This window comes from Antechinus flavipes, chromosome 2 (assembly GCF_016432865.1).
Source record: "Antechinus flavipes isolate AdamAnt ecotype Samford, QLD, Australia chromosome 2, AdamAnt_v2, whole genome shotgun sequence".
Taxonomy (NCBI): Eukaryota; Metazoa; Chordata; class Mammalia; order Dasyuromorphia; family Dasyuridae; genus Antechinus; species Antechinus flavipes.
The window spans coordinates 233,664,827-233,679,227 of NC_067399.1; the positions used below are offsets into that span (position 1 = coordinate 233,664,827).

General features: G+C 34.1%; 1 protein-coding gene across 1 annotated transcript in view; it reads left to right on the forward strand.

Annotated features, from left to right (window-relative positions):
• Positions 1-6,701: 6,701 nt before the first annotated feature.
• NCOA3 (nuclear receptor coactivator 3) overlaps positions 6,702-14,401 on the forward strand; it is a 105,123-nt gene continuing 97,423 nt past the window's right edge. The window contains exon 1 of the mRNA XM_051976531.1: positions 6,702-7,127. The gene's annotated coding sequence lies outside the window, so the exon portion shown is untranslated. The remainder of the gene's footprint in view (positions 7,128-14,401) is intronic.

Consider the following 14,401-nt stretch of genomic DNA (forward strand, 5'->3'; position numbering starts at 1 on the left):
TTTCAGTTCCTTGCAATCTGGCATCATCATTCAAATGCACTATTACTTTTCAAAGTTATAAGTGATATTTTAGTTGCCCAATTCTGTTGTGTCTTACTTTCTAGATCCCCCATGCTGGGGTGGTTAAAACATACTGTCTTAGTGGAGGAGTGATGAAGCGAGAGTATTGAGAATAGTGGAAATATGGAGTCTGTTTATTCCAAGGTCTTTCCCCCTTTACATACACACATACCCTTGTGTAACTAAAGCAATACTGGGTATGCCCTAAGTATATAATGCACACATGGGAACACATGAACAGCTTGCTATTGTACGTAGTTTGTCAGCTGATATCACTCTGCTTCAATCATAACAGAGGTTGTCACCGTCCCCTGACTTCTCAGGAAGGCCGAGACACCTTAGAGAAGATGGGGAATTGAACCAGACATTGTTAGCATGATCCCCCTGGGCTGAAGGGTCTTATACCTAACCCAGAGTTCTCTTACTATCTGGGGCCCTCTACACAATTCCGTAACTTTCTCATTCTCCTTTTTCTTGATTTCTTTCTGCATTATATTTATTAATCTGAATTTTCCTGATAGTGTTTTTTCTACCAACTGATCCTTAATGGAAATGAAAGCTCCTCATGTGAGGAGGAAGTGCATTTCAGGTATAGAGGCACAAAATGCCAAATTTGGAGAATAGCATGGAGGCCTTTTAGCTTCAACAAGAGTTTGGGAAGGTGTTGCGAAGTCAGAGAATTACTGTTTCAAGTACCAAATTGAGGGAGCTGCATTTTGTTCTTGAGGTAACACAGAATCATTGAAGATTGTTAGTAGGGGACTAATATAATCAAACTCTTTTAAAAAAGATTATTTTGATTGATGTGTTTATGAAGGAGGTGGCCTAACTCCCCAGGAGAGGTGAGAATGGAAACTAAGAGGTAGTCATGTAAGAGATTTGATAGATGTTCTAAAGGTAGAGATTTGATAAATGTTCTGAAGGTATGTCCATAAAACTTAGCAGCTGACTTAATTTGAGAGGAGACTGAGAGAGTTCAGTTAACTTAAACTCAACATCTCTTGCTGCCATCCGTCTCCTTTTCATTTATGAACCTCACAAACAATACCTGAAGTGACTGATAAACTGAGAGTAGTGCAAATTATAAGCCTAGTCTTCAGAAATTTTAAGGTAGAAGGAAACTTAAAGATTTTTAAAAAATTTAGTCTTCTGTAGCTTTCTTTTTACAGATAAAGAAAATGACCCAGATAGGTGGAGTGACTTTGCCTAAAGTCACAATATCAGAAAATGTAAAACCATATTTCCTATGTACAAAGAAAAGAAAGATACTGATTTTTACAGGGAAATTTAATTTAATGAAGAAACATTGTGACAGTCTTGAAATTCTTGACAGGATCCTGAAATACCCATAAAATATTTCACAAAAATTTTCATTCACCTATTCCTCCTAATGCTGCTTTCCCCATAGCATTAATAGTCTAAATGAATAAATAAATACATTAATTTTATTTTAATATCATTGCATCATATTTTTCCCTTTGGAAATACAGAAAAGTCCGGTAACATTATTAGATAAATAAAGTTTTATGGGATTACATGTAGAATGTTAGGTCCTTGACATTTTGTTTTTGATCTATGTATTCTCAGATCTTCCAGTGTCTAACATTTAATATATATTTAGGGCCACAGGTGAGAATCAGGTGAATCAGATGGCCACCAAAAGGTAGATGAATAGCCCTGAAAAGGGCTCTGCAAGCCTTCACAGCTGAGGGGCTAGTCATTTGAAGTCCCCATATACCCACAGTGTCCATACTCTGATAGACTATTTGGGCAGACAGCATAGACTAGGTTGAGGGTGATCCAGCAGGCCTCGAACCTGTCTGTGAGTGGGGGGGATATCCATCCCAAACATGTTAAGACTTTCCCTGGCAGACCTTCTAGTGCATCTTGGGTCATCTCCAGGCATCTTCACTTTTATTCTGACTGTGGACTCGAAGAAAGAATGAAGCTAGCAACTTTGTGCAACTCTGCCTTACTTAAATTCAGTTTACTGGAGAATTAAGACATCACCCCGTAATGTCATTGGTCCTCTTCAAAGGCTAAGGACAAACAATTGAAACCATAGGATGAATAGTTGAAACAGCTGTTGACCTGAAAATAGTTTGTAAGTTAGGGATTATGCATGTACAAATTTATGTTACATTTATAAATTCACATTTATATCATATATTTATTTGGAGATATGATGATTTGTAAAATAAATCTTCCATGTACTGTTTTATGGGCATGTTTAGGGCAGCTTTGCTCCTCACATAATTGTAAATTAGAATAGTAAGCCAGCAACTTTGCTATAAATTCAAGAATAGATACTCTCATAGGGTTTATAGCATATTTGTGTGTGTTCTCTCCCCAAAGAACAATGATGTAGTTCAATTGGAGAGCAGAGGTGCTGCTAGTAAGGCTCATGAATAACACCTGCTACAATCAGTTATGAAATGACTTTCTAGAGAAGATGAATTTTAGCTGAGTTTTGAAGGTGGTTTAGAGGCAGGAATTGGTGGAGAGCAGTGAATAGCAAATTTCAGACATAGGTCATGTGTAATCGCATGTTTGTATGGGAAGAGCAAATCCATTAACTTAAATTGAAGTGAACATCCACTACAATTGTAAGAACTAAGTTTGGGAGATGTGTAGGAGTTAAGAGGATGTTGGTGGAGGCTCTTAGATTCTAGATAGAAAACTTCAAAAAACCTAGGAGATGCTGTTCTGGTGCAGAGGAGTGACAATGGTGGTGAAAATACCATCCAGAAATGATGAGATATGTTACTGTGGGTAGGAATGGTGAATGTAAAATGTAGCCTCTATATCAGGTATAGGTAGAAAATATTTTAGACTGTGGGCCAAGAGGTAAAATTGAGTCTATTATGTAGCATGTGGCTACAAACATGGCTGAAAACAAATTTTTATAAGTTTTTTTTGACAGAATTAACAGAATTTGACAGATTATATATCAATTATAATGATAATGAAATGCTGTTTATTGCAACATTGGTCTAATGAGAAGAAAATTCTTAGTTTTTGGGCTGGGTGTTACACATTTCCCCTAAATGGGTTTTATAATTAGTGTTCACTGTCATCAAAATAGATTGCAAATGTTGGTTTTGTTTTTTTGTTTTTTTGTTTTTTTTCCTGAGGCAATTGGGGTTAAGTAACTTGCCCAGAGTCATATAACTAGGAAGTGTTAAATGTCTGAGGCCATATTTGAACTCAGGTCCTCCTGACTTCAGGGCTGGTGCTGTATCCATTACACCAATTAGCTGCCCCCATATCAATCACTTTTAATTGAATATTAGATGAAGAGTCTTCAATTATACTGTCAATTGAATTTTGAAATATGGAAATCTTTTGCCATTGAGGTAAAAAAAATTCTTCTAGAACTGTAGTTTGAGCTCAGAAAATACATCTACTACAGATTTGTATGGGAATAGATATCACTATTATTTTAAATTTTGACAGCCAAGGAATTGAATAAAGCACCTTAACATTACTTCTGATTCAAACATCAGATTGACTTTACTATTATATAAATTTTGTGTGTAAGCCCTAATTTACCTTGTGATTTTAGATTAAATTAATTGAGAAACATTATCAAGTTTGCAACAAAAAGCTAATTTTCAAAATCATCACGTGTTTGATAATAATGGTAAAGGATAGTTCTTCATATTGAGAAAATTTCAATCTCAGCCCTGAGCTCAAAAAAATAATTATAAAACTGCTTACTTCTTCCCTGACTCCCCTTCTTGTTTTGATTTGATAGGTATCAGTGTAATAAAAAATGTCAGAGTATGGTGATTTGTGGGGCACTCATGTTGTCATGTTACCTAATGGCATCACTGTGATTTTTGATGAAGTTGAGCTGCAAGGTGAACTGATGAGAGTGTCATGCTGCCCCTGTTGAAACAGCCATGTACGTTCTGTAAAAGAATGAGCATGGCTGTGATCCAATAAAACTTTACTTATTGATATTCAATTTGAATGTCATATTTTCACATGTGAAATGTTCTTTCTTTGATTTTTTTTCAACCATTAAAAAATGTAAAAACAATTCCTGGATCATGAAATGAGTCCAGAATTTGTAGACCTCTGCTCTAGGAGAAAAACAAAACAAAATGAAAAAAACTTTACCAGAAAATAAAACAAGCATGATGCTAAAAAAACCAAACCAAACCAAAAACAAACAAACAAATGCAAGTAAAAGGTAAGTAGTGAAACAAATAAAATGAAGAAGAGGGACAATAAAATAACAAGTTATTTTCATTTAAGCAGTTTGAATTTTTGTAGATTTTATTTATATGAATATTTTGAGAAGTGTATGTACATCTATAGCTATATTTTCTAATATTGGAAAATATAACTAATAAGCATCATCGAACAACTGTCTTAAATGTAGATATGAGCTTACATACAACATTAAAATGACAAATTAATAAACATTGAGTAATATGTGGAATGATAATGTTTCTCAATTAATTTAATCTAAAATCACAAGTGTTGTGCAGTCACTGGAATGCTTTCGTTGCCATGGAAAACAGTGTATGTTGGAGCTCTGTCCTAGAATGTGTTGTAGACCCTCAAAAACAGCAGCATGGATTCTATCTAGTGTGCATGGATGGTTTTACTGCTTCTGGTGTTTTAATTTAAAACCTGAAATACTGTTTCCTCTGGGAAACAACTGTTTGGGGCAAGAAATGGTTAGGCTGGATTTGTATTTATCATTAGGCCAGTTTAGAATAAATGTAATTTAGATGCTTCCATATATTTCAGTCTTATTCCTGTCAGTCTCCTGTAAGCATCTCCTAAAAGAGAAATTTCATTTTGAATGGGACATGATTAATTCCCTCTCTACTGTGTATTTCTATAAGATTGAATTCTGGTTGTTCTCATGCATGTTTAGAAAAATCTCCTGGCAGTCTGGTTCTTTCTTACACTGGCAACGGCTTATGAACCAAATTCAAGTGTGTTATAAAGGCGCTGGGAATTTAGGATATGTTTGAATCTTGCTTGATCAGAGTAGCTTGAATGAGAAATACAAATTTCCATCCCTGACTTTATTTTAGACCATTTGTGCTATATTATTAGCTGCCTGTTATATATATCTTTACCTGTATTAGTATCTCAAAATCAGCACATCTAAGATCAAACTAATTTTCCTTCTGTACAGATTAGCCTTATCCCCTTATAAACAAACCCAAGAATAAAACATAAAACACCTAACAAAGAACAAACAAAAAGCTTTCTTTGCCTCTGCTCCTCTCTCTTGGTGGTATCCAACCATCTTTTTTAGTTACTTAGCTACCCGAGTATAATTTTTAACTTTGGCATAATGTCTATTGTGTAGAATTTGAGATTAGAAAAACCTGGGTTTGAATTTCGTGTTTCTCACTTTGCAAGTCTGTTTAACTTGTTTGCCTCATCTGTAAAATGGGGACAGTATTATCTGTAGTGAGTATTTCCACAGACCTATGAGGATATTAGGTATTTTACAGATCTTAATGTTATGTAAATATTATTTATCATGTCTTTCTGCTTTTCCCCTACCCAACATTAGCCAGATATTATTAATCTCCTTGGAAAAACACAAATGCCCTTTCTATTCAAGTTCCTTTATAACTATTCTGTCATCTCCAGTTTGTCCTTCACACCACTGCCTAAGCAATCTCAGAAAGGAACTTCTTTAGTCAAGTAATTTATTCTCCACTCAGAAACTTTGAGTTGCTCCTCATTGCTTATAGAATCAAGTATGTATTCCTGGGTTTGGCTTTCACAGTACTTCCCAGAATACCAGTCTTATCTTTCTAACCTTATCTCATGTTTTATATATTTTTTCTTTTAGTCAAGCTAGACTTTTCCCTATCTCCTTTTCTCATTCTGTTATTTCTTATCTTTTGTTGCATCTTTTGTTGACTCTGTTTAAAAAAACAGTCCCTATTGGTGATTTAATGGGAAGTATATATGTGTATGGGGAAAAGTTTTTATTTTAAATAGATTTAATTTCAAATGACTTCTTATTCAGAGAAGTTTCAGGTTTCCTTGCTCAGGTATAAAGGGAGGTCCTTTGCTGAGATCCTTTTTTGGCATAAAAATATGTAATTAGGAAAAAAAAGGAAGTAATATTGATACTTGGAATCGAGATAGATATCTTGTTAACATTAAAAAAAATATATATCAGAACCTGGTGAGTGACCACCACCAGGAGAATTGTATCTACTAATTCTACATCAAATGCTATCACTGTGTTAACATCTTTTACAAATATTTATTTGAGGAGGGAGTTCCTTCTAGTGATATAAGAGACAATTTGTGCAGAGGCATGGAGATGTAATATCTTTTAGGGCTTCATTGAATTCTAGTGCTCATTGGCCTTATTCACTAAACTCCTATAACACATGTGATCTATGGTAAACAATGTTATGTTTAATTATATACTTTTTTATTATGGAAGTTAGAATTGTAATATTTGAGTGAGAAATATCATACAACTGATTTCTTGACTAGGGTAGAAGAATCAAGAACAGTACTCTGTGGGGGGTGTGTGTGTGTGTGTGTGTGTGTGTGTGTGTGTGTGTGATTTGATTATAAGGTTCTTGGGGTGTGTGTGTGTGTGTGTGTGTGTGTTGTGTTGTGTATGTGTTATTTGATTATAAATTTCTTTTATAGACCATAATTTAGACTTGTATATCCTTAGTGCCTTAAATTATTCATAAATATATTTTGATTTGTTTTTTAGCAGCCTAAAAGGAGACTGTGCTACGATGAGTTCTCTTTCACTGAAGGGTTTTCAACTGAGGACTATTAGAATAGATTCAAGCTTCCGATGAAGATTAGATAGATGAATGAATTTGAAGCTACATTCCAGCTATCAGATTCTGTGATCCTAACAAAGAAAATATATTTTTCTTTATGAAAAATGTTTGGTTTTAGTTTTGCAACTTGAAAATAATGAATGAAAATGAGAGACTCCTATTGACAAAGGTCTTTCTTCCTTTTTCTTCTTTCCCAGGAGTGTTCTCTTATTGAAGTAGAATATTACAGATTTCCTGAAACAGTGGAATGCATGACTTTAAGTGGTAAGTATTAAATTCTTATTTTAAAAAGCTAAAGCCCTTTATAAGTAAGTAGTATCAATTAGTCATCTTCTTATCCTTTTCAAATTTCTTTTCAAGTTTTATCTCTTTTGAACAGCCTCAATTCCTGGATTGAGAGAAAATTTTAGGGGAGGTAGGGGCAGGAGGATGAGTATAATTCTGCTTTGCCGTATATCTACTGTTTGATATTTGGTAAGTCACTTGACCACATTTATCTGCCTCAGTTTCCTCCTTAGGAAATGGAGTTTGGCCAAAAAAAAAAAAAAAAAAAACTTTAAAATGTCTTTTCTGCTTTTTTACCTTCCTTTGTCCCTTCTTTGACTTTCCCCTCAGTATCTCATAGCATTTATTTAACCTTTCTATATTCACTAACATGTATACATATAAAGGAAATTGATTTGATAATTCCCCTAATTCATAGTTCCTAATTATATTCGTGACCATTATTAGACTCCTTCATTTTAACAGGCAAAAAAGTTACCACCTCCCTCTATTCCAAATAATATCCTTATAGGGGTCCATTGTTGCTATTCATATTGAGATGCCACAGATGTGTATACTCTTCAGAATTCTTTTCTTTCTCACTTGACTACAATGGGACTTAGTTTTTAAAAGTTTCTTCCCAGGCCCAACTGAAAGAAACTTCACAAAACTTTGAAAGCTTAAGCCCTATGATTCTGAAGCCTGTCTCTTTTGAGTAAGAGGTGTTAAAAATAGACTGCCACATAGGGCCTGAGTTAAGACCCTTTGTTTCTTTTCTTAATGATGATTTTCAAAGTATATTTTTATTGGAATAAACGAAGTGCTTTACTATTTGGAAATTACTTTCAATATTTAATAACCTATGGCATCATTTGGTGTTGTGTTTTGTGTGTGTGTGTGTGTTTAGTGATACTTTTTGTTTTATATTACATTCTTTTCTGAATATTTCCTTCTTTACCCCTCCTTAGTAAGCATTTCCTTTTAACAAAGTTTTTTTTTTCTTTTAAAGGAAAAAAAGTTTAATAAAATAAATCAGCACATTAATCTTGTCCTTCAGCATATGTAACATTCTAGATCTCCAGTTCTCCAATTCTCCACTTCTCCGGTATATGTGGAAAAGTGTATGGGGAAAAGTGTATTTTTTCAATTTTTAGCTTTGTCCAAATTTAGTAATTATGATTATATTGTATTTGATTTTGTTCTTTCTATTTCCCTTGTTGTAGTCATTGTATATATTGTCTTGCTGGTATTGTTTACTTCAGTCTCTATTACTTCATATAAATTTTTTCATATTTCTTCGAATTTGTCTATCACCTATCAAGAAGTAGGATATATGCTTTGTTACTGGTCCTTTGGAATCATGAGTGGTTGGCACTGAAAATGGTTCTTAAATCTTTGAAGTTGTTTTTCTTTATTTTGTTATAGCCATTATATAATTTTCCATTCTGATTCTGTTCACTTCATTCTGTATCACTTTATATAGGTTACACCTAGTTTCTCATTTCTTAAGGTTCACTAATATTGCATTGCATTCATAAACCATGATCTCTTCAGATATTCCCTCATTGTTCAATTCCCTCAGCCTATTATTTCTTACCCAGGTCATCACCTCTGAATTGGCTATAGTACGCTTGAGTCTCCAGGTGCTTGCCCCACTACTCCCACCATCTGCTACTTTTATTCCTATTTTCTTGCAGCTTAAAAGAAGGGGAGATAATGATGAAATCATGCTAACTGAGTCCAACACAGTTTTGAGTTAAGTACTCTTAACCAAGCTATCCTTTCACACCTCCCTAATTGATTCACTATCCCAGATACCACAGCAACTTAAATTTTTTTTTTTCAATCCTCAAATTTCTTGTGGTTCTTTTCTCCTCTTACCATCTTAACTGAGAATCTTACCTAAAATTTGAGGCCACTCCTTGAGCCAACTCTTCTTCCCCTTATCCTTTTTCACTCAAATGCATTCTACCGTCATCTTCTCTTTCACCCATCTTATTTGAAGAGGTAACTCTTGTAAAAGTAATTCTCTCTACCTGTGCAAGTGACCCTATTCCATCCCATCTTCCCTGAGGGATTCTCTTCATTTTCATTTTTTTCTTTGCTAGCTCTTTCCCTAAGTCTACAAGCCTGCTCATGTCGACTCCATCCTTAGAAAGCCTTATTTGATATGCCTATTCCTTATTTGATCTGCCTATTTCTGCTGGCTGTCGTCCCCTATCTTTCCTCTGTTTTATAGTTAAACTTCTTAAAAAGCTATCTACAATAAGGACCTGTAGTTCCTTTCTCATCATTTTTTTCTTAATGCATTGTAGTCTGGTTTCCGAACTCATCGTTCTATCAAAACCATCCTTTTCAAACTTAGCCATGATCTTTTAATTACTCCATCTATTGACCTTTTCTTAAAATTCATCCTTCTTGAACTCTCTACAAGCTAGAATACTGAATTATCTTCTTTTCCTTGATACTCTTTTCTGGCTTATAGTGTCACTTTTTTCTTACTGAAATGAGGCTTTTCTCAGTATCCTTTGTTGGATTTGCATCCATGTCAAGTTTTTTTTTAACTGCCCCCTAAGGGTCTATCCTGAGCCTTCTTCTCTTTTCTTTATATACTATTTCACTTAATGAGTTCATTAGCTCCCATGATTTCAATTATCATCTTTATTCTGTTTGTTTAGCTTTAACTTTTTTCTCAGCCTCCAGTCTTAAATCTCCAATGGTCTTCGTATACTTTAGATATATTAAATTGAGCATGACCAAAACAAATTAGTTAATTTTTCCTCTTTAAACTCTTCTCTCTTTCTAACTGCCCTATTACTTTTGAGGGTACCATCATCCTCCCTTGACCTCCCTTTCTTATCTACCATATTCATGGTGTTGCTAAGTTCTGTGGATTTTACCTTCACAACATCTCTTTACAAAGAAAGTGGTGAACAGGACTGAAATAATCGGTTTTTATTTTACTCTTCCTCCTTTTCTCCTCTTATCCAGATTGTACCACTGCTTCTTATGCTTACTTTCCTTTAAAATGCTCCCTAATACATTCTATGTGGAAATTGTGGTACTTTTAAGTAGTGGATTTAAAAAAAAAGTTATTTCTATTATATTCTGTATTCCCTTTTATACCACTTTTTTTTTTTTTTAAAGCAATCTGTGAATGTATTTGATTGGCATTTTGTTTCCTGTGTTCAGAGGTTCTGGACAGTTTTCTTGTAATATTATAGTGTTTTTCTGGAAGACCTCTAATCTCCAAATTGCCTTTCTGTTTTTGAGATGAAAGTTTTTGCTCATATAGAGATGTTTTCTTTTAATGCTGTTATTGCTTCTTCCATAATGTACTTGACTTTTTGTGTATTTGCATATCCAATTAATAAGTCTTTTTTGGTGAGGTTTGTTACCATGGGGTCAAGTTTTTGTATTCTGCCAATGATTTCTGCTTTGCAGGCTGTAGGTTTTGCTTTCACAATTTTTGTTTCTTTTTGAAGCAATTTAGGGAACATTTTGCTGTGGTTCTGTCCTCCTATCTTTGGAATTTACAAGGTCCTCTGCCTCATCAGGTGTTGATTCTTTTTCTTTTGTATTGCAAAATATTAGCTGATCTATAAGCCATTATCCTTTCTTAATATCTTCTATGTTGGTTTGTCTGCTTAAGTTCAAGGGCTTCAACTGACTTTTCTTATTCTTGACATCTTTGTTAATTTCCCCACTTTGTTTCCCTATTGCTCCCTTTTTGACTCTTTCCCTTTTATGGAATGGTTTCTCCAGGTTGGGGCCTCAAATTTGTCCCAGTCCCCTTTCATACTGAGGAAATTCACTTTTTACTAACTTCAGTCTTTGAACCAAATGACTTCTGGAGGGGACAGGACTGGCCACAAATGGATGTCACTCCCTTTCCCTAACACCACACATATCCTGGCATCCTGCCCTCGTTTTCTCTGTGCTGTAGTTCCCTCACTGACTTTTTAGACACAAGAAGCTTCTGGTTTTTTGATTTTCAGCTGGGCCAGACTGAGGAGTGGGGAACAGAGTTGAATTCTGTTGCCAGCTCATATGTCTGCTTGTGTAGCTCTCCCAAAATGTAGTGACCAGGGAGGAGGGAATACAGAGTGAGCTGAAAGAATTGGCCTCTGCTATTATATCACCAGCTTGTTACCTCTTCAGGGTTAGATTGTGGAGACAGCTTAAATTGCTTTATCTCTTGTGTTTAATTTCTATTTTAGGGACTTTTTTTTTTTTGAGACTGAATGCATCAGATAAAAGTATAGCCCTTTATTATCTTCCCTATCTCTTTTCTTGCTAAGTTCAGTTAATAGAGCATTAAAATAAGAGTGTGTGTGTGTGTGTGTGTGTGTGTGTGTGTGTGTGTGTATTTATTGCATAATTTTTAAATGCTACTTTGCTTTAGATAAAAATGAGGTTTCTATCTCGCCTACTGCCCCCACCCTCTTCCATGTTTGTCTACTCTTCCTTTTTTCTAACCTAATTATGGAAAATAATAAATTACACTCCATTTTTCTTCATTTCCTCCCTCTGGTATTCCTGTTCCCTGCTTTTCCTTATGTTCATTGTAACAAAGTAAAACTGCCTAGGGCCTTTTCTCTGTAATTCAATTCTCTTTGTAAACCTTGAAGACATTAGGATTCTGAAGGGATATTAGTCTTTTCCCCCTCTTTTTATAATTTATATAATTTCCTCTCAGTACTTCTTCAGCATTTTTCTGCCACTTCCTGTTTTCAAATGTATTTTCCTTAGGTTTCTTTTGACACATGTTTTCATTTCAAAATTTTTACTCATCTCTTGTATTTTTATTGTGCATAGAAAGGTGCACCATGCTTTTATTAAGTGTTTTCTATATCCCAAGCACTATGCTAAGGGCTAGAGTTCTATAAATAGAAGCAAAGAAAGTACCCTACCCTTAAAAAATTTACAACACATAAACCAGAGCTGGAAATTGGGGATTGAAAATACATACTTACATAGTATGGAATAGTTTGAGTGTCTTGGAGGTCTGGGCCATCTCAAGATAAAGCAAAACTTACTCATTAGAGCTGAGGGAGCTCGATGGAGGAGGTAAAGCTAAAGATCTGAGTAGGGCATATGTTTATAAATGCTTGAAACCATTGAAAGGACACCCTAAAAGGTCCATTTTTTTTTTTTTTCTTTTTAAGGATTATATTGAATCTTGGCAGGGGGGTGGTTCGCTATTTTTTAGATATAAGTGTCTTAAGGGTTGGTTTTTTGAAATATCCTATTCTAAAAGTGCATCTACTTTGAAGTAGTTAATGCCAGTTTTTGTATTATACTGACTTGGGCGCCTCAGTACTTGAATTCTTTCTTGCTGGTTATAGTATCTTTTCTTTGAACTAGAAGCTCGGGATTTTGGTTCTAATATTTCTAGGAATTTTCATTTTCGAGGTGATTCTATTTTTACTTTGAATTCTGGTTCTAAATATAAACCTGTGTAATTTTCCTTAAGGATTTTTTTGAAATATGATAATTAATCCCTTTTCTCTTTTTTCAATTATGATTTTCAGGGGACTTGATTCTGGCATTTAAATTCTATTTCCTTGACTTCTTTACAGATTAGTTTTTAATAATTGATACATGCCTGAAGAAGTTTTTGAATTCTTTTTTTTCAGATCTTTCTTATCATGTGCCACAGATGTACTTGATTTATATTTCTTACCAAAACAGAATCATCATGTTTGAGCATTGGAAGAAACCTTAATGATAAACTTGGATACTTACACTTAAAAAAGGAATCCCGGCTGTAGTTTTCCTGACAGGTGGTCATCTAGCCTCTACCTGAAGACTCCCAAGGAGTAGGAACCTACTGTTTCTTGAGGACACCCCTTTTACTTTTGTATGGTTCTTATTTTTCTGGAGTTTTTCCTGACATCAAGTTCAAATTACTCTCTTTGCAACTTCCATTTATTATTCCCAGTTTTGTCTTCACCAGGCATGTGATAGCTTCCAAATCTCTTAATAGAGATAGAGTAGAAGAGAGATACAATTTGTTCTTGTGGCTTCAATCTTTTCTTTTCCAGGCTAAATATGACCAATTCCTTCAGTAATCTTCATACATGAACTTAAAGTTCTTAGGCATTAATGGTTGCTCTTCTCTGGACACTGTAATTTATCACTGTCTTTCTTAAATACCAGATATCATTATATCTTAAATACCTAGAACTGAACACAATATTCCAGAAAAGAGCTTAGTGGAGCAAAGTACATTGTGACCTCTCTGTTCCTAAAACTATATCCTTCTTAATGCATTAGCAATAGATTGCATTAAAATTTTTCCCCATAATACCACAATGCTGACTCAATGGCCTTGCAATATACTAAAATGCCCAGATATTTTCCAGAAAAATTGCAATATAACTGTGCCTTCCCATCTTGCAGTTGTGAGGTTTTTTTTTTTTTTTTTTACCCAGGTACAAAACTTTGCATCTTTTCTTATTGAATATCATCTGATGATGTCCATTCCATTGTTCCAAAATCATTTCAGATCCTGACTCTGTACCCAAATGTATTACTTATCCCTCCAAACTTAATATTGTCTACAAATTTGCTGAACACACCATCTGTGTTTACCTTTATTCAAGGAATTGATTTAAAAAAATCTTAAACTGCACAGATATCTGGAATACTTTCTTGGAGATTTCTTGGCATGTTCACACTGAATTCTCTGAGAGTGACTATCCAATGAATTCTCTTCTTCTTCTTCTTTTTTTAATAGGTTTTAAAAATTTTGAACTTAGAACCAAAAAAGGATGCATTTCTATAGTCATGTTAAGACATAAAAAGATGATTGTATAAAAAATTCTAATTCTCTATTCATATTACTTGTTTTTTAAAAGTTTATAACAAATTACTCATTAATTTCAAAAATGTCCTATTTATTTGTGTTTTGTTCTAAACTTATTTTTGTTTTCTTCTATGCATTTTTAGAAAAACTCTTTTGACATCAATATTGCTAATTTCCCCTTTCCCCAACTAAAAATATGAGAGAATTTTAATAAAAATATTGCAATAATGAAAACAAAATGAGTTCTTATAATGATCCTGTCCAAAAGTGTGTGGATCTTTCTGCACCTTGAATGCTTTGCTTGTCAGAAGGCACTTACATACTTCTTATTTATTTTATAAGTGTGAGAGTTCTTTTCAAAGTTGTGTTTCTTTATGTTGTTCTTTTTATGTAAATTATTTCCCTGGTTCCATTTACTTTATATTAGTTCATCCTACCCATGATTCTCTGAAATTCTCTTTTT